At 39.3% G+C, this 26,161-nt stretch overlaps 1 protein-coding gene across 3 annotated transcripts in view; it reads left to right on the plus strand.

Annotated features, from left to right (window-relative positions):
* Positions 1-26,161, plus strand: part of chrm3a (cholinergic receptor, muscarinic 3a) — a 114,051-nt gene that overhangs the window by 31,980 nt on the left and 55,910 nt on the right. For 2 of the 3 annotated variants that reach the window (XM_074646226.1, XM_074646227.1), the window contains exon 2: positions 3,712-3,817. The exons of the other annotated variant lie outside the window; for it this stretch is intronic. The gene's annotated coding sequence lies outside the window, so the exon portion shown is untranslated. The remainder of the gene's footprint in view (positions 1-3,711; positions 3,818-26,161) is intronic. 3 annotated transcript variants of the gene reach the window in all.

Genomic DNA, 26,161 nt, shown 5'->3' on the forward strand with positions numbered 1-26,161 from the left:
AAAAAAAGCCATTTGTAAGACACTCACTGAGGCACAGAGGTTCTTGCAAAGCCCTTACATGCAGGTGATTAGATACTGAGTCATTTGTAGCAGTTACCGCGTCAGATGAAGTATTCGCTTCAAGGTTAAGATGTTGCTTGGTAGTTAATATCAGAAGCAGACTCAAGTAAACATTCTTCCACTTTTGTCTAAGCATCCAGTGAAGTTTGAGCCCCATTTTTATCATAACCCGACAGAACTCGCAGCTCTTAAATCAGCCCGACGCTGGGTGTTTGGGTCATATAACACAAATCCCCAAAGACATTAATCAAGGGCAGTTTTTCTGTGTAGTTGCACTCGCACGGCTGGATAAACAATCGGTGAAAGGTGATATAAATGTATTTTCGGACAATAAATTTGAAGCGCTTTGCTAGTAGATTTATATTGGACCATAGCTCGGTGAGATAAGGGGCTGCATTTAGGAGGAAGAGAGAAGTGAGACTGAGAGTGAAAGTGCCATGGGATTTGCAGTGCGTAGTCTGCACAGTCCGACCTATCAAGTTTTAGTTGTTGCCACTGTCCTTTCTATCTGTACCACTGTGGCCGTGCGCTGCAATGTTGGCCTGAGGAGGCTGTCGACTCCTGTGTGCCTCCTTTAAAGGTGCAATTGAAAACATTCAGCCTAGAGACATGTCACATTCTCCCTCCCCAGTTCCATTGCATTTACTTCACAACAAGTCGTTTCCAGTCACTTACCATCAATCTCAGCCATTTATCTGCTTTTTCCACACTAACTGACGACCCAGAGATACCACGTGATACTAACGTTGTTTTAATATAAGGCTGACAAGCCTTGTTAGAAGTGGGAACCAAACGTCAGATATCTTCCAAAGAGATAAACAAAACATTAATTTTGGACCCGCCAACATTTTTTAAATGATAAATTCCCAATCTGTATTTTTTTTTCAGGAAAAGTCATACTTTTATTCGGCACCTTTCTAAAGGCTAAGGGGATGTCCATTTTTTTTTTTTTAATATCCGTCTACATAAAAATGTTATCAATAGGACCTTTAATACACAAACGTTAGCTTGCTAACATATTGTCTGTTTCGAGTATGAGAGATTAAAATGGAATATGGTGAACACATCTGACCTGACACTGACAACAAATGCTGTTTAAACTGTGAAGATTTGAAATGACATTTTGCAAAAGTAACACAACATATCTAAATAAATAAAACGTTATGCCGTTAATGTTTTCATAATAGCCTAATAACATCAGCTAGGTTAGCATAATCAGTTATTTCCCACTCATTCTAAACAGCATGCACACTACAGAAACACACATACTGAGACATTTATATATTGATTGATTGCTTTTGTTCCCGCTCCATTGCATTAACCTTGTTAGCCTTTGTTAGAAGTAGGAACCAACTGATATCTTCCACAGAGATAAACAAAACATATCACAATCATAATATAAAATATGTTTTTTAAGGAAAAGGGATACTTTTATTCTGCACCTTTCTAAAAGCTCTGTGGATTTTTTTCTTTTTTTTAATATCTGTGAGTATTACCCAGTGAAATGGAATATTTGAGCAATGTACAATTAGAAGAGGGATTTAAATCAAATCCTTTGCATTTGAGTGGGCTTAGAATGTAGCACCATACGGAGCTAAAGAGGACTGTGACTTCACACACACCTCCCTTGTGGCTAAAGGTTGCTGATTGATTGATGGATGGATGTCATGATATTATTGGTTGCAATTGGTTGGTACTAGCTCATGTAAGCACCCATCATTTTTTGTTATACAGGAAGAAATTTGAATTGGATTTATATATAAAGATATTTTTATATTATTATATTGTATTATATATATTTGTTTGTATTTATTGTTAAATAGGTGCACATTATGACCGGGGATGTGATCTAAAAGGGTTAAAAAGGCATTTTTTTTATTTCATCTTAACATTAATGGTGCATCTTGATTTCATTATACACTATTTTGAAACTAGCTAGTAGTTACTAAGAACATCACGCCCAAACTTGGCAATGGGTTTGCGAATAGCTGGTGCAAAACAACTGGAATCCCCAAATTGTCACAAATTTAAACACACACACCCTGTTGAGTCGCCATAGCAGCAATCAGACAAAGACCTGCTGCATGGGAATTGTTGCATTGTTTTTTGATTTCTCATTATGCCTTTCAGATGCCCGGTATATGGATGGATATTCTCACATGTAACAAAACGTAACTGATTAAAAATGAGTTTCTTTTCATATTTCTCTCAGTTGCATTTTGAAAATGAGCACTTCAAGATGTTCTTCTTCAGAGCACTCCGCTTTGAGACTTAGAACCAAAGCCTATATAATTACTTGACCTTTTTATCTTTTACTTTAAAGGAGTGGCCTTCACATGTACTGTGTCTCAGATTGGTAATGAGCTATGGTACATTCACATTCGCACTCTATCTGGATAATTACCATTTCATATTATTGTGGGAAAAGACCGCTCATTCATCGGGTATTTCATGCAAATTGAGACTCCGATCAAGTCGGGTTGCAGATTTAAAGTGGAAACTTGAAAATGCTAATTGTCTCATTCAGTCCTCTTTATGTCTCACTTGAGAGCCCCCCTGCAGACTCAGCTAAAACGTGGAGCAGATAGGCCAAGTGAGGTCGTCAGTATTAGGATGAAGTACTCCATCTTGTTAGAAGGCCTTTTATGCAATGCAAGAAAGAAAACGGTTGTGGATTTTTATTTAAATTAGTTTTGGTCGTTGTGCAGCCAGTGAAAATGTCAGTGTTACTAAAAAAAAGAGCATCGCCCTCGCCCCGAAATGTCATGTAACTCCCTATTAGAAGAGAAATGTTTCCCCAATTGACCTTTGAGGTGTAATTTGCAAGTGTGACACGAAAAGGCGAGTAGCGTGCTCATTTGTTTCACAATACACAAGGCGTTTGTGAACTGTTTGAATATTAGTGCCGAGCCCCTGCCTTGACCGTCCTCCCCTCTGTCACCCTTTCTCATTTACCCATCCAATCCTGCCAGGGCTTCCATTTTTAATAAATGCCTTTTCCATCTGGGAACTGCTCCATTACTCTCGATTATTTTTAATGGCAAGCTTATTTTTTTTTCTAGTGCATTCATATTTGTCTCTTAAGACTTGAAGACTGTTTTAATGAGCTCTCATAAGGTCTGCTTCCTTAGCCCCTGGCTAGATCCAGCTATGTGCAGCAGGCAACTCTACTAGACCAAGACTATATAAGGCATGAACACTTCCCTAGACATGAAGACATGCCATTCTTCCCTTTGACAGATATTATCCTGTGGGGAATGGTAGCTACACTATTCAAGTAGATCCTTGATTAAAACATATTGCATAAAGAACTATTTTAACACTGCTGCAGATGGAAAGGTAGATTACTGAGAGTAATATGAGCTATTTGGCAGTGACACACATGAAAAGATATACAAATTAGTTGCTGACAAAAGACCTTTGGCTCTACACTAAGAGGCCAGATGTAGAGAAAGAGCAGTCAAGATGGCTTAACTTGCAGTGACATGGTGTTATAGTCTTTCCTACCTGTTGAAGCATTTCAAATGTTAAAGAAGTCTGTGAGCTATAGGTGTTCCACTTCCTAATTTGGACACATCGTCTTTACAGTAACTCATCCGCTCCTTTCCTCTCCTTCTCCCTCTGCCCCCTTGCTCCCTCTCTGCCTCCCAGACGCCATGATCCGGCCAGAGGAGGATAATCGCACACCCCCAGTAGACAGCATGGACACCATCGCTGAAAGGTGACCTCCAAACACCTCACCTCCCCAAAACATTTGGTGAGTTAACAGTCAGAGAATCCCTTGTATTCACAAATGACACCATCTTCCCCCCCCCTCCCTGTCAACGTTTGGCAGGATGAGCAGCTCCAAGCCATTTGCTAATGTTTGTGTTAGACGTTTTAAATGACGCCCTCGAAAACAGAACACATAATAATGTCTTTTTCTTGGATTTTATCTCCGCTGCCTTTGAAAAGAAAAAGTGAAATGTGGAATTTCTTCTTTTTTCCTTCCTGATGCTTAAAGGGACTATTTGTAACTTTCAGAATTGCTTGTTAACAGCGAGACCTGTGGCCGTGAAGTCAACGAAAGTCAGCGTCGGGCTCACGCTTGCTCGCTCTAAATAGACATGAACGAGCGTCGCTCAAAACAGTGAGGCGACACACGTCAGCTAAAACCACAATATCACTCTATATTTCAGCTGCTTGGCAGTAATGTTAGCTGACCAGACGAAGGTCTCTCCATGAATCAATGCTGATCCTAGTGTTGGCTTTTCCTGCTTCAGCCTCCGGGGCTAGCAGGAAGAGAAACGTTATCGTCTCCGAGCGCGCCCGCAGTGAGACACCGGCACCCGGTCGGAGGCGATAACGTTTCTCTCTGCGGAGCCCCGTCACTTCACAAGACACGGGAAACCTCTGTTGGTCTGGAGGAGCTGCAGCATTTATTTCTGCACCAACCTCCACTGTACATTCACTAGATATTCTCAGAGCTACGAAGTCTTCTGCAGTGTGTAGGGAGTGCGCATGAACGTGAGGTGGCGCGAGAACGCGCGCGTTGTGTTCGTGCAGGTAGGCAGCCAGAGGAGCGGTCTGAACAGCGCAGCCACACGTGAGCGAGCATATGCGAGCGCGCATGGGATCCCGACCCGGTAGATTTATACCTGTAAAAAGTTACAAACAGTCCCTTTAAAGGTTCTCTATACGATATACAGAACATTAATAAAGCAGGAAACAACTATTTGCTATGTAAAGATATAGAGCAGAGAATGAAGTCACTCTCCCTCTGTGTGTGTTGTAATCCAAGCTTGTCCTTGCTTTGTTTACATAGCCGGGCTGGCTGTGCGTGCTTTTAGTGCATGTTAGTGAATGGGAGCATGCCACTGGCTAGCTCACGGCCGCTGCTCTACAATACTCTCATACGGCGGTTACAGCTAATAACACCATCCCGATTGACACCGCCATCACGGAATAGTAGCCCCCCCCACCCTCCGGTTACCCCCAGGTTAACACTGTTAGCTCTGTCAGCACTGTTGGGGTTGTTTGCACTGTTAGCACTGTTAAGCCGTCGTCATATTGAGAGATGTGTGGAGGCAATAGATATGCTCTCAATTTCACATTCAGCACTTTTAAGAACTGCCAGAATTGATAACCCGTCAAGCCAGAAAAAAAAACCTAATATTTATTTCTTAATTAAGGTTTTTTAATGACCAAAGTATATATTGGTATTTTATCTGAAATAGCCTTCAATGGGATCAATAAACCTTTGCGTGTGTGTGTGTGTGTGTGTGTGTGTGTGTGTGTGTGTGTGTGTGCGCGCGTGTGTGTATGTGTGTGTCAGTGTGTGAAAAAGATACCGCGTTGGGTATAATCATTCATTGAAGACTTAAATCGTCTCCTTGCAGGTTTGTGTTTCATGATTACACGTCTAACTCTATTAAGGTAGAAATGTGCTATATAAATGCAGTCCATGTCCACACTGAGGGAGTGATCACATGGCCGTGCTTAAACAAGATATATGACCCCACTCACAGTTGTTTTCATATTGTCTCAATCCTATTGTCTTGAAGAGAGAGGCTGGCAATATAATATATTTTATTTCATTGTCAACAAATCCCATTAAAAAGACGAAAAACAACAACAAAAAGCCCATCTCTCAATACTTTCCAACTACAACCCGAATGAGTATTTATAGCAGCGGGATGGCTTATGTGGGATTGACTCAAAATAGACTACAATGCACATGTTAATCAGTAGGGAACGTGTCAGCCGCTGTAACAGTGTGGCTTATTATTGATGTGTTTGTAATAGTTTTTGGGCAACATTGGAGGTCTATATAAAAGATATTTATGAGGCAGTACTTGTTAGTGGGATCAATTCATTGTTGGGTCGGTGTTTTCATGAGCTTTGTTGACAATACTGTAGGAAAAATATAGAATATCACACTTATTCTTTAAACTTATTTGTTAAATCTCATCCATGAAGCAAGTGCAGACCACTAGCCATGTGAAAGCGTCGGTGAATCGTGTTTGATCTTAATTTGGATGCACATTCCAGGCCGTTTGTTATTAGCATAAGCAAAGAGCCATATAGGGAAGCGGTCCTCAGTGATGGGTGCAAACCATCTGTAAGTTATTACCTGTGGAAACTAAATATCAGCACACACAAGACCGAAACAAAAAATAAACAAACATAATAATGATAGCCTGACAACAAGAACCCCTCATACCACTACTTCTACTACTAATTATGTGATGTGTAATAATGTGCAACTTGATTAGGAGCCCAGAGAAATAGAGAGCTTGTGATATAATGTTGGCTGCATGAGCACAGCATATGTGTGGTTTGATTGAAACAAGTGGTTTGAGTTAAAATAAGAACCTTAGAAATGTTGTTGAAGGCAATGTATTAGCGCCGCAGGAGGGTGGCAGGCACTTCCTCAGCAACTGAAATAGACATTTGAGCCAGAATTTGGAGAGGCTGGGATTTTGGTTGCATGTCCTGAAATGCCACTTGTGACCTGCATGCAGACATCGAAGCATCCAGGTCCTGTATTTCTGGGATTATACTCTTGTGTGCCAAAAATGGTAATATTACGGCTCATGCAAAGGGCTGAATTCAACTAGGGTGAGGAAAAATATGAATATTTCATATTTCCATCGTGTAGGTTATGCTTTAATTATTAATCCATGGCCTAAAAGATTTGGCTTATGAGTGGTCCTGACCACACATAAAAAGCTTTTGCATTCACTGTAGTTGCGTGATTGTGTATAGTTGATCGCGATTAATCATAAATGAACCGCACATCTGTTCAAAATGTACCTTAAAGGGAGATTTGTCAAGTATTTTATACTCTCATCAACATGTAAGTGAGCAAATATGCTAGCTTTATGCAAATCAGGGCCGGCTCGAGCCCTTTTGGTGCCCTAAGTGAAATTCGGATTTGGACTGGAGGGGTCTTTGTAGGCTTTCTTTTCCTCCTCCTCCTCCTCTTTTCTCCGTTTTCTTCCTTGCGCACCTGAAGGCCTGGACCTTTTCATTATGAAGAAATAAAATGTAAAAATACTAGATATCTGCGCCTCTTGACATCTGTCCATCTAGCGATCTTACGTCCTGACCCGAACTCGGGCTGTTGTGATGCGCACGGCATGGTGCAACTCTATGGTGCGACTTGTGGGTACCCATAGAACCCATTTTCATTCACATACTGTATCATGAGGTCAGAGGTCAAGGGACACCTTTGAATCTTCTATTCACTCTAATCCTATCTTCACTCTAGCTTAAAACTGAGCCCGCTAAAACCTAAAAATCGCAAGGTGCTTTAATGCGTTATTATCGTGTTAACTTTGACAGCCCTGAGACATTGTAACAGACATATGGCTGATTTTGTGTGATAGTACTATCTACATGGTGCATCGTGCTGCAATGCTTGTTCTGTGATAAAATATTGCCTTCAGCTTCTCTGAAAACTATTAAATGAAGTAGCCTTTGGCGAGAGTGCCTCTTTATGGAAATCAGGTTTGCACTGAAGCAATGATTGATAGCGGACTTGCATTCATATGAGAGTAGAGTACCTCAGGCTAGAATCAATGCAATCTGTGTAAGTGAAACTACAAAAAAAAAACATTAAAATCAAGTAAATGTAAAATTATAATTTGTGTTAACTGGCCAAAGGCAAGGCTCATTTGTCATGGAGGAAAATGCTCCATATGTACAGTGTAAACAGTGTTACTCCATACAGAGTTCAGTGGGTTTACAGTGTGAGTGTGGGTACAACAGCAGGGCTGGTTCAAAGCATTCGAGCATTGGATATAATTCAGTCAGCGTGCATTTAACTTGGCTTCTCAGAAACAGGAGGCACAGACATGGTTATACAAGGGATATGGACGAGCACATTTGGGCGTGCGAGCGTAGGAAGGCACAGATAAACCATTTCTGTCACCTCATTTCTTGGAATATGATTACCTGTTTGAAATAATGTGTTTGTCCGACGCTTCTTCTATCTTATCCGTTTCAGCTATCGGTTACACTGTTAGATTTTATTGCACTTTCACAATGTCTAGTGGCAGATTGCAATCATTGATTCAAGGTTTGAAATGCTTTGAGGAATATTGTTTATCAGAAACCCACAATTGTGAAGAGATCAGTGGGGAAATCTTTTCGAAACAGGATTATATTGATATTCCAGAAACTTTAGCGCATGTTCTCCAGTCTTATTTGTTACTATAGTTTACAGTTAAAATTTACAATAATAACATTTTCTCATCATTAAAAGTTATTTTTTTTGCAAAAGTTCACTGTGAAATCACACTGCACACCAGATCTATAAAAGATACTCTTAATTCCTGCATGCCTTACATCTCTTTCATGTATCTCATGCAGAAATAACTTTTTAAAAGCGATTTAAAAGAAACCCTCAAGTTGTGCGAGTGTGAGTAAACTCTTTAGTTTTTGCTCATTTCTGTAGGCTAGTCTCAGATGTTGAAAAAGTTGCAAATTAATCACAACTACATACAGAATTTTTGCATTTACTCCACTTTTTAAAGCCACAAGTCTCAGTCAGTCTCTGCAATAATCTGTCGGCTGTTTCTTGCTGGATATCCTAACCATGTCTGTCAAAACCGAACTGATGGAGTGTTTGTGAGAACAAAAGGTGAGTTATAGTGAGGGAAACCAGTCCGGTGGGACTTCATTAGGCAGCAGCGTTCTGCATTATGATACTTCAAACATTACAAAAACCTATTAAGTATTCAGCTGCAGCTCTCAGGGGCTCATACTTGCAATTACAGAATAATCCTTGACTAAGTTAGGAAATCTCTGATATAACAAGCCCATTAATATACACACACACACGCACACACATACACACACTCTAAGTTTACTCTGCTTCACCGTCCACACAGTGTTTTGATTAAACTACGGCAAGATTATGCATTTTTAAAACGCAGCAATGTTTGTTTTCAGTCTCCTTAAAAACTCTCCAGCTGTGCCAAATTAGTATTTCAGTCTTCATTAATAGTTTTTGAATTTCAGCTTCAGTGTTTGTAAGCAGTTGTCAAATATGTGTTTTCTAGGAAAACACTAATCATGTTTTTTTGCCCAAATCTTTTTCCAAGCTATTAAAGATTTACCAGAGTTGATAACTTTATATTTACATAACGCAGCAGCACATTAAATACTAAATTAGGTGTACGCTAAAACGAGTAAAACGTCTTATTGTACATTTTATTTCAGCATGGTTAGCCCAAGTGTTTTTTACACTTAATCAACACTTGTTCATCATGCAAAACACACTTGAAAAAGAATTGTCTAATAGATATTTTTTATAGTGTAAGTTTCTGTACTGATTTTGCTCTGTATAATATTTTTAGCTGGACCGCAGTGGGACAGCCCTACAAACGCAAAAGTCTGTCACTGACTGACTGATGAATTTACAAGATTGGTCGGCCGAGTGTTGGAGTTTCCTCATTGGCCGTTGCTCTTTTAAAATGAAAAGGCGGGAACAGTCTTTTATGCAAATGAGCTTGTCCAGCGTGATGCTTCTTGCTCACGAAACTTGGACCAAGCTGTCAAACTAGACGATCTAGTTGAAAAAAGGAAACCAAATTGAGCAGTGGCATAGACTATTTCTCACTTAAATGTTTGTGTTTTCAGTTGTTTCAGTTGTTTTCAGAAATAGATTTTGGTGGATTGTTTAGACGGAATGACGAGCAGGCCGCCATGTGGTCAACAGGTGCATTCCTCGAGAGGGTACGTCACCGTTTGAACGGCCAGTTGAGTGGAGCAGTGCATCCCCTAGTGTCCTCGCTGGATCTGGTGGACATGTAGCACTGGATTTAACATTGTAGACATGACCACTGACTATTTGTGTAACAATTTAGTCTCAACTTCACAGACAGAGCATACTGTACATGGTCCAGCCATAAACTCGGTTTTGACTGAGTCTAGTTAAATGTTGAGCGTCTGTTTGGATCTGTTGGGACAGGAACGTTAGGACAGGGTTTGGACAGCCTCTCTGTCCTAAGCACTGAAGTTCAAATACAGTTTTTAACTAATTGCAGCACTTGAGAAAAATGGTATTTGTGCAAAAATGTTGTTGAAATAGATGCCAAGTGATTTTATTTTTTTGTTTAATCTCGGCTCTCTTTGCTGTCAGCGTGTCTATATGTCTTCATTGAAACATCTGGCTGCTGTACAGTTTTTGTGCAACTCTGTCTTTCTCTTGTTCATTAATCAAACTATATTTTTGCAATATTAGAGTTTTAACAATGGAACATTTTGACAGCTGTACAATGGGTTACAATGAAAGAAGGATCTGATTTGGATCAGCCTTTATACAGTGATTAGCTAAGTGATCGGCTTATGACATTTCATTCTGGTGAAGAGTAATATGTTCACTTGTTGCGTAGTGTAAATCGCATACAAACTGTATATTACAGGTTAGACATCACTTAGATTTCTACACATTTATTGCAAGGATTATTGCAATAATAATTATACTTTCTGAGTATTGAATATCGGGCAATTTGAGTCTTTCTATATGGTATACCTGCAGACTTGGATTGACCATATGGGGTTTAAGAAAATATTGAAAGAATTTTCTAATTAATTAATTTTTTAATTAATAGTTTACATGCAAAGATCAAAGATCGTCATATATTGCAATATATTGAATCGTTACCCCTGTATCATGATACGTATCGTATCGCCAGATTCTTGCCAATACACAGCCCAAATTGACCAATGGAATAAGATTGATTTTTCATCACACCGTCTAAACCTTCATTTGTTTTATGTTATATAAAATACAATAAACCTATCTACATGTTGCATATTGGGACACAGTACAACGTGTATTAAATCCAACTACAACATACAAAAAACAAACATACACCTTGTTATGCATGTGTATCATTTGTAGCCAGAAATATGTCTTTTCCAGTCCATTTGTTTTACTGTCTAGAGCCTTTTTATGTGTGTGTCATATCTATTTGTTGCTGTGGGGGACAGTGCTGAACACAGGGGTGCTGAAGTGGAGCCGCTCTGTGGGTTTTGAGGTGAAGCCTCTGGGGACAGTTATGAAGAAGTCATGGGTGTTAAGGAAAGGGAAAGTACCACAGCTGCAACACTTGCAGACCCACAGCTGTGATACTGTTTCTGATGATTTTTTATTCTGGAGTCAGAGCCTAGAGGTGCTGTCATGTCAAGACTGAATGCTGTGTCATTCCCGCTAAAGTATGCAATAGATAGATCAAGTCATTTGAATTGTTTAACAATGTATAATTACAATTAGTTGTGAGTGGCTATCACACTGTTTTGTTGCGACTGGTGTTTTAAATATTTCGCAGTAATTTTTGATTATTATTTGCATTGCTATTCTCCAGTATTCTCTAGTCTTTTCTCACCCTCACTCACTCACCCACCCACTGAGGTTTGGGAGGGGAAGATGGCACATATTATGTTGCACGTAATGAGTCTAATTTGGTTTCCTTCCATGTTGCACAACCCTTAAGCCAAGTCCCTTCCCTGCTCTCTACCAGCTCATCCATTGACTGCTTTCTCCAGAGGCACTTTTTGCTCAAATTGCTGCCTTTTTTCTGTCAATATGTTTGCTCCACAGCAATCTTTCTTTTTTTGTGATTGAGTTTCCCTGCTGCAAGAAATTTGCCCTATGCTCAGAACTAATCTTCTGCATCTTCGGTGTACATGTTATATAACTTATTATGCCTTTCAGGCACTTCTTTTTAATGTCATTATCACCTTGTTGGAACCGTAAACTCTTTACTCCTACACTATGCTGCTGTGCACTTTGTAAAAATTGATATACTGTAGGCAGTTTCAAAGTGGTTTCCTAAACAAAGCCAGACTATGAAGACTTATTTCCTAACCTCTCCAACGTCTATAACTTTGATATTTCTGTCTCCTAATGCCTATGACTGCATTAGCCAAAGGAAACATACCAACTTTATCACCACACAGAAATTCAGAGCACCTTCCTAAGTGTTTTCCTATGCTCTCAGTGATGTAGATGTTCTTTTTTTATCCTTTTGTCGTTTCTGCTTGCCAGGTCTTAACTGTGAATACGGTTTTAGCTTCCATTTGCAGGTTAAGTGTTTTTCGATTTCTGTATAGGAACGTTTTAGTACATGGAAGTAAGGCACTGCTGTCCTAACAGCTTTTTCCACACCCAACACCCACTTTTATGTTGTGATTAGTAAGACATATGTGTGTGTGTGTGTGTGTGTGTGTGTGTGTGTGTGTGTGTGTGTGTTAGGGCTGTCAATCGCTTAAAATATTTAATGGCGATTAATCGCATGATTGTCCATAATTAATCCAAATGAATCATGCATTTTTTATCCATAGTTAATCGCGATTAATAGCAAATTAATCGCACATTTTTTATCTGTTCAAAATGTACGTTAAAGGGAGATTTGTCAAGTATTTAATACTCTTTTCAACATGGGAGTGTGCAACTATGTTTGCTTTATTCAAATGTATGTATATATTTATTACTGGAAATCAGTTAACAACACAAAACAATGACAAATATTGTCCAGAAACCCTCACAGGTTGTGCATTTAGCATAAAAAATATGCTCAAATCATGACATGGCAAACTGCAGCCCAACAGGCAACAACAGCTGTCAGTGTGTCAGTTTGCTGACTTGACTATGACTTGCCCAAAACTGCTTTTGATTATCATAAATTGGGCATGTCTGTAAAGGGGAGATCTGTGGGTACCAATAGAACCCATTTTCAGGTCAAGGGACCCCTTTGAAAATGGACATGCCAGTTTTTCCTCTCCAAAATTTAGCCAATAGTGAAAGCTGAAGGAAAACTTTTTGTGAAGTACACCTAAACATGGGCAACAATACTTTACACTACTCTACTTTTAACTTTGTTTTCCTCACCTCCCTTCTTTTCCTTTTCCTCCCTGCACAAAATTCCCTTGTTTTATTATCCTTCCTACTTCAGCTGCCAGAACACACAGTCCCATACCTGTTGGAGACAGTGTCCAGATGTATCTCTCCAACTATTCTCCTGTGGCATAAATATATTTTTATGTGGTGGCGTTCGATTCATGCAGCTCTTCAGTAAACCTGTAGACAAGTTATTTTGCGGTCGTGGAATGCATTGGTGGAAACAGCGCTGTAGTCTAACCTCTGTAAAATGTTTGCAATGTCGCAACCCGCTCTCACGAGACCGTCCAGGAAGTTGAATGGCTACACATTGCCTTCTGTTGGCTATTATGGATTTAGCTGTTGTTTTTACGGGTTATATTCACACGACACAAAATATTTCTTGACTGGCAATAAAACTTGGAATGTAAAAGTGTTCAAACCAAAATACCCTACCATTGGAATCTGAATAAAAACTACCTGTATTATCTAGCTTCTTTTCGAGACAACATGATGGAATTTTATGGTGAATTACCCATTTCATAAGCTTTATAGTCTTACTGGACCTCACGCATTCTGTTAAGTACAAGCAGGACAAAATGGCAAAATACTTGTTAGTGCACAGTACTCAAATACACACAAAACAAATGTTTTAAAGCAGTACATTTAAAGGCAAGAGCATAGTATTGTCACAACACTTAATTAAATTTTATTAGCTCAAAACGACTCCATTGCACTAAAAGTGTTGTTTTATCGCTGAAAGTTATTGACTGGAACAAGGCAGCACTAACTTGTATTGCACAATGCCAAACAGCAGCTTATTATTTGAGGGAGGGAAAAATGGCCTTTTAAGTCAATGATTTTTAGGCTTTAATTCTGTTTCTTCTCTTAATCAATTTGTAGCAGGCCTTGAGTTTAATTTGCCAATCTCTTTTCTTCTGTTTGATCAAGAATAACATTGTTGGTGTTTCACTGCTGGATCGATTAAACTGTGAAATAAAAGTTTGCAACTAGAGAAACTAAATAGTAGTGGCCCAAGCAGTGCCGGTTGGTCGGTTGGTCCCACCACTTCGTTCCAGACTGAAATATCTCAACAACAGTTGTGGACTGCATTGCAATTTTGTACAGACATTCACAGTCTGCAATGGATGAATCCTAATGGCATGACTTTTTCTCTTGCAGCACCATGATGTTGATATTTTTGATTTTGAGTGAAATGTCTCAACAATTATGAGATGGATTGCCATAAAGTTTGGTTCAAACATTCATGCCCCCCTCGAGCGCCACAATTATATCAAATATTTATGTCCATTACTTTTTTTTTTTTCTTCTTTTAACAACGTTTATTTCTGAATTTTGTTAATGCAACTTTGACGCTCCACTGTATAAACACTTTTGGACTGATAGATACCCCCTCCACCCACCTATGATAACATTCAGGGGGTATACAACTAAAGCTGAGCAAGGTAAATTAGTGAATAAATAAATACACATAAATATACAAATGATATAAGATAATCATAGTTTAAGAAAGAAAATAAATAAATAAATAATGATAAATTGTTAGGGGTCTAAGGCAGTACACCCTATTATCTATTGCACTGACATGCATAAAAACAAGCATAGGAGAGAAGCAGAAAAATGTGAACACGTAGATAAATCAGGGGTCTTGCCAAAGCTTCATTTGCAACGGTTTTAGTGACATACCTGATCTTCTCCTACTTAATTAAATACAACATATCCCTAAGCCATTGTGCACATGTTGGAGGATTACAGTCTTTCCGTTTAATCAAAATTTGTCGTCTGGCCACTAGCATAGCAAAAGACAAAAGGTTTCGTTTATTGTTGTTTGAAGTAAGATTTTGTGTTAACACACCAAATAAAGCAAGGCAGGCTGATCGTTCTAAGGATTTGGAAAGCATCTTGAATATTAATTGCCAAAACTAAACAATTTAGGACAATCCCAAAATGTGAATTAGAGCGACTTCGTTCTGTTTGCAACAGTCACACACATTGGGTCTATATATTTGATGTGAATTGGGATAGTTTAACTTTTTGTCCAGTGCAGTTGGTGGAAAATGTTAAACTGCATAACAGTAGGTTTCATACATATGGAAGATGAATATATTCCCTGTCTGAAATGTCTATACCCAGATCCTCCTCCCACTGGTCTTTAAGGGAGTTGAGACTTGTCTTATTTTCTCTCTTATACTCGGTATGTCACCTGTCTTTCGCATTCTGGATGATGTGATGTCATTGTTGAGTCTAGGAGTGTCATCGGGGGCTGTGAATAGAATTGAGTGATATTTGAGGACATGAGGCTGTGAATGTGTAGGTATTTGAAAGAGTGTAACCTTGTTATATAGACTTTCTGAAGAATTTGCTCAAAAGAGGCAAATAAGCCATGTATGAACATGTCTTTGAATGAGCAGACCCCATGTTTGAGCTAAGCACTGAATAAAACATCTGTCCAACGTGGCAGCAATCAGGCATGCAAACCTGACACCTTTGGCGAAATTCGCTGTTTGAATCCAAAATAGATCACCTATGTGATTCATGCAGATCGGCTAGTGGTTAGCTAGTGCGTTAGTTTTGACAGGCCCGGTCGTTGCAGTGTTAGTATTGAGAGACCTTTAGTGGTTTTACCAGCCATGGTTTGTTTTTTTCATTTGGTTAGTGAGCAAGTTTGATGAAAGACTATGGGTGTCTTTGTCTATATTATCCCAAAATAATACTTCATCTAATTAACAAATGCCAGCTTGCTAACCAATATGGTGAGCATGGTAAACATAATTTGCTAAACATCAGCATGCCATCATTGTTATTTTGAGCATGTTACGTTGCGTACATATATACATGCATAAGTTAAGTGCTAAAACAAATTGTGCTAGCCACAGATACACAAATAAGGAGGAGAGGGGCCTGCAACTTATATTTGATGTATTTATGTTTGTAGTTCCATTACACATACATCCAATGGTGCGTTCATATGAAACTCGTGAGCTTGTATTTACAACATGGGAAGTCGTGTACAAGACATGCTTTGCGTTCAAGTGGTTAAGTCGTGAGAATGCTGCTCAGAATGCTGCAAAGCAACGGCAATATTAATGTTACTGTCGCCATCTAGAGGCCACAGAGGATAACAATTTAGCAAGCTAGCAAGTGGGTAACATAATGCAGGAAATGCAAAGGCATAATGACTATCGACTAATGAATATCAACATTTTCCTCAGACATATTATGAAATTACGAAGAATTACAATGTACGATTCAAATTACAATATATTAACTTATTATGCGCCGAAAAATGAACTCCATGGCCTCCGCCATTTCTGACAACGTCAACAAACACGTCACAAGTTGTGAACTCTGAGCTTTCAGAAACTTTCCACTTACGAGGTCGTGAGTACCACAAGAGTTCACGTTCATATGGAGTCATCTCGTGAACACTTTAAGCTTGACCCCATTTGAAGGCACCATAAAAGACCAAATAAGAAGACCCTCAAAAGGAAAATAAGCATTTCTCAGGCAGTCATGTTTCTCATCTTTCCAAATATAGTTTTTTTCCAGTGTCTCTCAAATTAATTAACAAATCCACCAGTAACCTTGAAAAGGCACATATACACTTTCTCCCTTTTGTCTTTTGACCTTCTGTCAAACTAGTTTAGTTATTTGGTTTACACAACCCCTTAGGAATTTTTCCTATTCAAAACCAATGATAGAGACCATGGCATGTGTCCTAATGGCGTGGGAATGAATCGGTAAACTGTATCTGCCGAACACTGTGTCTTAGGTCTGTTTCATTATTATGATAAATTATCACAGCTTCTTCATTTGCTGAGCAACAGACAGACGGTAAAGGATCAGAGCATCTTGGGTGCTAATTTTTTCGTTGGACAAGCCTGACAAACAGACGTACTCTCCGGTGTTTTATTCACAAAGGTTTCAAAGAGCAAACCAAACCAAACACAGGGAACGTCATCGTTTTGACGTATATGTCTGAGGGTCAAAGCCAATAAAACATCTTCGTCAGAGAAGCTTTTGACTCATCGTTCCTAGTCAATGTTGAATTCCTCTGTGTGGGAAACTCAGCAATATTTTTGCTCCACCTGTTTCTGAGATGAAACAGAATGTTCAGTATATTTTCCTTATCTCAAAACGCAGTTCTCTGCTCATTTGTTTTCTGTCATATTGTACCTTGCCGTCTCCTTGGTTTTTCCCTCTCTGTCTCACACTCGCACCCTCCCCACTCCTCTCTTTTTCTTCCTTATGCTCCATTCATTTCTTTTTCACCAGGCCATCTATTATGGGCAGGGTGTCATTGACAAGCTGGTCCTGGTGTGATGCATTGTGCACGGTATAATTCACAGATGTGGCTTCTGTGTGATAAAGACTGCTTATAGAACAGGTGGACATCTGTCCTATTGACCCTTTTTCTGCTCCTGTGCTGCTCTGAACTGTAATGCACCATGTGTTGAACACTCACAGTGTGAAAAGGGATTTGAAAACTGGAAGTATTTCCAACACCCGGCTTAAGTGATGTGAAAACAAAAACTGTTTAACTTCCCTTTCCCCCTTAACAGGACGGAAGATAAGATTGTTTGTTTAATATGTAATGAATGTATTTTTTCAAATTTAAAGTTATTCTTCACATTCCAGTTTCTCATGTGCTTTTCTTTCAACTCCCATTCATCTACTCACCTTTTGATGCTAACGTTTGATTCGTTTCCAGCTTTAGCTTCGCTTGGAACCAAACCTCTCTTGTCCGAAGATCTGAATTGATGATTCTGGCTTTAATTAGTATAGCCTGTTTTAGTGATATCAGCAATTCTTTACAGGCTATGCTAATCTGTGCCAGAATCAGCAATGCAATTGGGATGGATGCATTTCTCCATGACGCACATTTTAAGGCTGTTCATTGCGCTGCTGCTGTTCCCTGCTGAATTCCTCTTTTTATTCATTGCTGGTTTTGAGTAAGAGAAAAAAAAGAGCAAAGAAAATTGTTCCTCAAGATGGAAGAAAGTTGATGAAGGCCGTCTGTCAAGGTGCTTGTCTGCCGACTAGATATAATTTGTAACAAATAGATCTATATGTCTTATGTGCAGCAAACAAGTGGCCTTTTCTGAGACTCAACTGGGCAACAACTCAATAAGTGTAAATGTCAAAGATGACGTCAGTTTCTCACCACCCCCTCCCTGTTTTCTCGCCTCACCTTTGTTGTTGGATAAGGTGGATCAATGGTGTCAAAAACTGACTGTGGATAACACTGGCTCAAGTAGCTGCTGTCATGTTCTGTTTGATGTGATTCCCATTAACCCACCATGTTAGAGGTGCCTAACCTGTAGAGACTTAATTTAATAGCATGCCAGTACCTGAAGAAGCCATTGTCTGTGCAGAAACTCATTGACCTTTTCAATGATAAATGTATAATGCTGTGTCTTGTTCTTAATGCATATATGGAGAACGTACAGTATTCCCTCTGGAAGCAGCTTGATAAAGAGTATTTGGAACAATCTGTTTAAAGTTGTAATCTTTAAGATTTTCATTGTTATTGTCTCTTCAGCTTGTGTTAACCACAGATCTTATTTCAGGCATTTCAATACCCATTAAAAAAAAAACATTGACTTTCAGAGGAGGAAACAGGAAGGTTTAAAATTCTAACGCCTTTCCAGGTTTTAGGACTCATTTGTGTAGAACTGTAGTAGAATCATTATTGGCCTCGCTATAGTTTGCATTGTCAGTTGCGGATTCAAATGGCGTGCACATGCACAAGGGATTCAAAGGAAAGCCTGTCGGGGACTCCGGCCACGAGCTACAGCCAATGAGAGCGCATGACACAGGTTGAGGGGAAACCTGGGGGAGGATGGGTCGCCTGTAACAATAGGAACTTACTGTGTGTGTTGCATTTGCAACACAAAGCAAAGTTGTTCTTGCACCTAGAGGAAAAAATAGTAAATAAAAGAGTGTGAAAACTGGCTATTTTTGAGAACAGCAACATCAGCAATGTGTCTTGCGTATTGTATCACGTTATTTACTGTGTATTTCTTGTGTGTGTTTTTGTGACAAAACGTAGTTTGGAGACCTCATCAGGGATTCCTCCTGGTGAAAGATCTCGTAGCGTGCGACCTCCTGTTGCCTGTCAGTCATGTAGTGTGAAAAACACTTAAAGAACTCCCGATTACAAGACAGCAAGCTGTGTAGTGTGAACAGTACAGCGATCTGACGGCTTTTAAAGTCGTGCAGTGTGAACTTGGCTTAACTGTAGCTACACAGATTTATAAAGACAACGTCAAATTTTCATCATAGCTGAACAGAGAAGCTGCTCATAGTGCATTTTCTGCCCCCAGTGATTGATAAACGTGTCATTTTGAATTGAACTGGGACTTGGCCAGATCAACCAGAACTGAAATCTTAAGGATTAAAACTCTGTGTTTTTTGTACTCCTGGCAGTTAATTACATACTAATCTGATTATAAATATTTATAAATTATTTATTTCAGCTAGACTATTTCGTGCCTGTCACTCACAACTATTAAATTGTGCTTGAACTCTGGGAAAATGTTCCCTTTGTATGACTTAACCGCTACAGGGATAGAGCACAGTGTGCATCCGAGTAATACTGAGATACAGGTAAGCCGCCTGTAAACCAGGGGCTCTCAGGGACTGGCATTCTGCTGTGGCCTTTGATTGGCAGGGGAGCAAATGGCAGCAGCATCTGGAGGCACTCGGATCAGACCCTGATAAAAAATGCAGACACACACAGCGGCAAACGGATAAACACATGCAAACACGCACACTCATGCACACATGCAACGAGTGCGACTGGCCTCACACTAACCCTCCAGGCCTCTCTGCTTTGTCTGGCTTTGAGCAGGAATATCAATCCACCTGTGTTGGCTTCACTTTGAAGCGGCCGAGGAGGAAATGTGCTCTCATTAACATAATCACCCTTGGAGTTTTTTCTCATGTACGTCCTTTAAAGCTTAATGTTTTAAGTAAGTTGCCATTAGTCATTATTTAGTTTTCATTAGTGGCATGATTAAGTTCTCGTGTCTCTCCATTGCTCTCTCACACACACAATTTACTCTGAATGTGAAACATGCTTTAGACCTGGGGTGATTGATTTTGGTATCTGGTATATTAGTCTACTGCCCACTGTGTCATGTTATCTACATCTATGCTGATGAATCATCTGTCTTTATGGCTAACCGCAATTAACTTACATGCTTAAGATTCCATTCATCTTGTCCAGCTGTGTTTAAAACACTAATGTGGCTCTTTAAATCAGACCTTCAGAGCATTGGACTTTACAGAAAGCCAATGATTGCATTACTCCCCCCGTAACATCAGCTTAGGCCCAATGAAGTTAATGCTCTCAATTATCTATTCCTCAGTCTGGCTTTTATCCCTGTCTGTCTTTCGTCTGCTCAATCAGCTCATCAATGGAAATAATGTTTTAATATTTCTGGGTAATTATGTTAATGTAACTAAGGAAAAAACTTAAGTAGTTGGTATAACTTTTTCTCAATGCTCACATATGTCTTAATATTAATGCTGTCAATCGATTGAAATATTTAATCGTGATCACATAATTGTCCAATTAATCACAAATGAATCACATATTTTTTATCTGTTCAAAATGTACCTTAAATGGAGATTTGTCAAGTATTTAATACTCTTATCAACATGGGAGTGGGCAAATGTGCTGCTTTATTCAAATCAGGGCCGGCTTTAGCCCTTTTTGGTGCCCCAGGCGAAATTCGGATTTGGACTGGGGGTGTCTTTGTAGGCTTTCTTTTCCTCCTCCTCTTTTCTCTGTTTTCTTCCTTGGACCTTTTCATTTTGAAGAAATAAAATATAAAAATACTAGATATCTGCGCCTCTTGAAAACTGTCCATCTAGCAATCTTACGTCCTGACCCGAACTCAGGCTGTTGCCATGCGCATCACAACTTGACTATGACTTGCCCCAAACTGCATGTCATTATCGTAAAGTGGGAATATCTGTAAAGGGGAGACTTCATTCACATATCTTGAGGTCAGAGGTCAAGGGACCCCCTTAAAAATGGCCCTGCCAGTTTCTCCTCACCAAAATTTAAGATAAGAGCGGTAAGATAAGATATTCCTTTATTAGTCCCACAGTGGGGAAATTTGCAAGTTAGTGCAAGTTTGGAGCGACAAGCTAGTATGACATGGTTGGTACCAATGGATCCATTAGGTTTTCTAATTTCATATGATACCGGTATCTTCACTCTCGCTTAAACCTGAGCCCACTACAACCTTAAAATCGCAAGTTGCTTTAATGCCTTAAAGAAATTAGTGGCTTTAAAACAAATTTGTATGAATTGTTATTATCTCGTTAACTTTACCGGCCCTACTTAATCTCAAGTCAAACTGATTTTCATCTATATATAATAGTTATAAAATTGTAACCCGTGTGGTGTGTTTATGGATTTGTAACTTTGTAATTTGAATATTTATGTGACATTTCAGACTAATACCCTCCTCCTCAGTCTGTTACCTTTAATCCACCGGTCGGTGATAGAGCCTGTTTAACCTTGCTGATAACATCCCAGCTGATTCCCGCCCATCATCAGAGAGAGAGATAGAACTGAATAAAGTGCAGCCCCCCTCCCCCCCGAGGTCACCTCCTCACAGTGCTATACTCCAGAGCACCAGGCCCTTCCATTTAGCAAACTAATTCAACTCATTACCTCCCTCCTCTCCAAACTGTATGCATGGAAAGTGTTATGCTTGAGCAGCTAGGCTCTTAAGCTGCCTTACTTTATGAGGTACCCGCTATGTGTGTGGGTGCATGAGCAATCGCACATGCTGAGCATCTCTCCCTCTGTCTCCAAACATTGATAAGATGCTCGGAGGGAGAATTTCTCTATTTTGCATCATAGCCCGCAGCAAAAGATAAACTGTAACGCAAGTTCAATTTTAGCTTTGCCGTAAATCAAGACGAGAACATATGATAAGTAGTTGGAATCCCAGTAATGTGCCCGTGCATTGAGGTAAAAAAAATGAGTTATTGAAGATGGAGGTGCTTGGTTCTGCAGTGTGCAACATATTTTACCCTCTCCTGTGTTTGCCACCTAGTTGTTTATGTGCATGTATTTATATTATGATTTGTAAAAGCTGGATTTGCAAAGAGTCTGGTGTGCTGACTCTGATGGTGACAGATTTCTAATAGCAATTTGATGCATTGTTGTGATGGAAATTAGGGTTGGGTGATAAGACGATATACATTTGTCAGATATTTTCCCATACGTCTGTATTGTGACATGTACCTTCTTAATATCTGTAAGTGTAGAAGGTCGTTGTGGGCAATGTTGCAAATCAATGAGCAGAGCAGACTGGCCTTTGTTTTTTGGGGGTGGACAAACATGTTCTAGTAGAAGCTGAAACGATGAATCAATTAGTCGATTGAGAGAATTTTTTTATTAATAATTCAAGTCACTTTTCAAGCAAAAACGATGCTTCTCAATTTTGTGAATTTGCTCATATGTGACAGTAAAAATAATATCTTTGGGGTTCAGACTGTTGGTCGGACAGAACAAATAGTTCGAAGTCCTTTGTGCTTTTGCAAATGGGCATTTTTCATAGACCAAACGATTATCATTGTCATCAACAGATGAATCAATAATGAAAACATTTGTTTGTGAGGCTGCAACTAACGATTACTTTTCACTTTCCTTCTCTGCCGTTATTTTCTCAATTCATCTTTGGTGAAATCATAATTTTCAGAATTCTCTGCAAATTTGTTTTAACGCCACTAATTTCTTTAACGCATTGAAGCAACTTGCGATTTTTAGGTTGTAACAGACTCAGTTTTAAAGCTTGAGTGAAGATACTGGCATCATATGAAACTAAAAACCTAAAGAATCCATTTTTCTCCAGCTTGTCGTGGAGGCTGAATTATGCTCCAAAGTCTATTTTCAAAAGGGTCTTTTGACCTTTGACCTCAAGATATGTGAATGAAAATGGGTTCTATGGGTACCCACGAGTTTCCCCTTTACAGACATGCCCACTTTATGACACACTGACAGCTGTTGTTGCCTATTGGGCTGCAGTTTGCCATGTTATGATTTGAGCATATTTTTATACTAAATGCAGTAGGTTTCTGGACAATATCTGTCATTGTTTTGTGTTGTTAATTGATTTCCAATAATAAATATACACATACATTTGCATAAAGCAGCATATTCATCCACTCCCATGTTGATAAGAATATTAAATACTTGACAAATTTGCCTTTAAGGTACATTTTAGCAGATAAAAAATGTGTGATTAATTTACGATTAATCTTAATTAACTATGGATAATCATGTGATTAACTGTGATTAAATATTTTAATTGATTTAGAGCCCTATTTAAAATGTGAGCTAATCATCACAAATGAATCTAGAGAATATTTGGCCTTTTTGCTTGAAAAATGACTTTGATGATTAATTAATCATCTAAATGGTAGCAGATTAATTTTCTGTAAATTGACTAATCAATGAATCGACTTATCTTTCAACTCTAATTGTTATTTGCAGCCCTAATCAAAACAATCACGTACATTGTGATCACCCACCCCTAGTGGGAATCTTAAATCATGTCTTTCCTCTTCATTTATGTTGCATGACATTTTTATTTATACTGTCACCTATGAGAATAACAGAAGGATGGATGTGGGGTGGGAAGTATTTCTCCGACTTTTAATCAGATTCAGAAAATTTCACTTTAATGGAGCTTCACTCTAATGTATCATTTCTTGTTCATTTCTCTGGAACACTCAAGCAATGGCTGCTCCTTGTCCATCAGCTAAGCTAACTGCCAGTGTGATTTGTGCGGTGCAATAATGCTCACAGCTATTTCCTCTGTGAATTATTGGAGCTGAGAATACCGCCCTGTCCTGCAGTTAATGACACTCCATCGATTCAGCCTATTCCCTTATGGCAGGAAAAAAAAAGCCCTCTGGATGATTGTTCTTCCCTGGGGATGCCTCTGTGAGTAACATTTCTTTAGCTTAATGCATTTAGTTAAAATGTTTCTCTGGGGACATAACCAGCAGAGCTTTGCCGAAATATTAGCCTTAACAGACCCTACATCAGGAGTCCACTCAACATTTGATTTGCCGGCCAGTGCTGGTTTATTTGCAAAAGCTAACGTTGTGTTAAAGTGGATTTTTCTGCCCAGTCAAACACGTCTGCTTTTCAACATTTCACTTCACCCGCTGAGACTGAGGTCAGTTCAGGCTCTGCTGAGGTCTGAATATTCATGATCAGTTCAAAGTACTGTTGGGATTGGATAAAAATTCATTTCCAACAGAGTTCAGCTCATTTAGAAGACTACTACTCATATGATTTGATTTGAAAGCCAAGATTTAAATAGAAGTGTGGATTATTTCACATCCCAGTGGATTTCAGCAGCGAGGCTTAAAGCAGTCTCTGACATCTCGTGATATTCCTCCATTGTTACTTTGAGGAATGGGAGCAGGTTAAGAAGAAAAAAAGATCATTATCCTCCACTGGGTCTCGTTCTTTCTGTCGTGATACTGTACGTTTTCCTACCGTTCCTCCTCTGTCTTCTCTCTCCTTCCTTCCTTTACACAGCATATACTGTACACCACATCAGAAATAACCTTACAGATGCACTTGCATCCACACTCGCAAATTTACATAGCTGGCAGATGGCGCAGAAAGGCCTCCATCAGCATTATAGGGTGAGGGACTGTGCTATTGGTCAGCATCCAATACTGAGGGACACAGAGTCCTGCAGCATGAGGCAGAGGCTATTGAGAGGAAAGTAAAAGCTCTCATATGTATTGAGAGTGATAAAGGAGAGAGGTTGAGAGAGTTTTGAGTAGCCTGCAGTTCAGCTATAAAACTACTAACTTTCCAAAGTTACTGTATAGCGTGGAGCATAAAAGATATACCTTGAATGAAACCCAAATGGATTTTCTTCACCTCCCTGTCCTTGATGATGGGTCGATCTGTGCACACTGTGAGAGATGCTGATTGCATACTGTGGGTCTCATGCAGCTAGGAAATGTAAAGAAAAAGATCTAGCATTGTACTGTCTTCATATAAATGACAGATTTTAGCGCCCTGGTCGTGCTTCGATCTTTCATTTTACAGTATAATCGTAACAGTGGTAGATCATAACCAAGAACATTGGCAAAAGTTTTTTATTTCATTTATTCAGAAGTTTAGGCTGCTTTATACTTCTTCTTCCCCACATCTCAGAGGGAAATATTGTACCCTTTACTGTACTACGTTTATCTTATTTTACATACAAAACCAATTTATAGAATATGGTGCATTGTTGACTGTACCGCAGAGGGCCAGTCCTACAAACATAAAAGTGATGAAGTTACACGATTGGTCGGCCGAGTGCTGGAGTTTCCTCATAGTCTCTTTCATTGCTCTTTCATGATGAAAAGGCGGGGCGTGTCAGCGGTTCCACTTACCTTCGCGAGTGATCACATAACCTTCATCAGGACATTATACACACTCATAGGATGGGGTGCCACTGGACACACGACACTAGGCTCCTGATTGGACGAACGCTTTCCCTCTCGGCAAACATGGATCGATATATGCTCTTTGCTCGTGGGCTGCTGCTGCTTCCAGCTTTCATACCGAAACCAATATGGCAACTCGTTTGGAAACTTTCTTTTCTTATATCACGAAAATAGTTCACCGAAATGTGTTTCTGAAAACATTTTATGCAAGAAATAAACCACACCGTTGCTAAATCTGTCTTTATTTTGGATAGACAACGGTTAGTTTAAAAGTTTTTCTTGGGAGTTTCCAGAGGCGGTGAGTCGTGTCGGTCATGAATAAGCCTAGAGCTCAAATTTATGCAAATATGGGGCGGCCAATGTGACGCCCCGTCTCCTGAATTGTGCCACCACACTACCAGAATGCATTTCACGGCTGCTTACATAGACAATGAATGGGAAGTGTGGAAAGGACAGAAGCTTTGGACATGTACCATTAGTGGATTTAACATTATAGACATGACCACTGACTATTTGTGTAACAATATAGCCACAAATTCACAGACTGACTATTCATGGTCCAGCCATATCATCGATAATCAGTAATAATACACTACTGATGGGGGCCATTCTGCTGCATAATGAGTGCTTTCACTGTGCATGATAACACTTCTGTATTTATTATTATTATAAGAAGCATTAAATTAAAATAAATAGATGCAAATTGCCTTATTTAAG

The sequence above is a fragment of the Sebastes fasciatus genome, chromosome 9 (assembly GCF_043250625.1).
Source record: "Sebastes fasciatus isolate fSebFas1 chromosome 9, fSebFas1.pri, whole genome shotgun sequence".
Lineage (NCBI taxonomy): Eukaryota > Metazoa > Chordata > Actinopteri > Perciformes > Sebastidae > Sebastes > Sebastes fasciatus.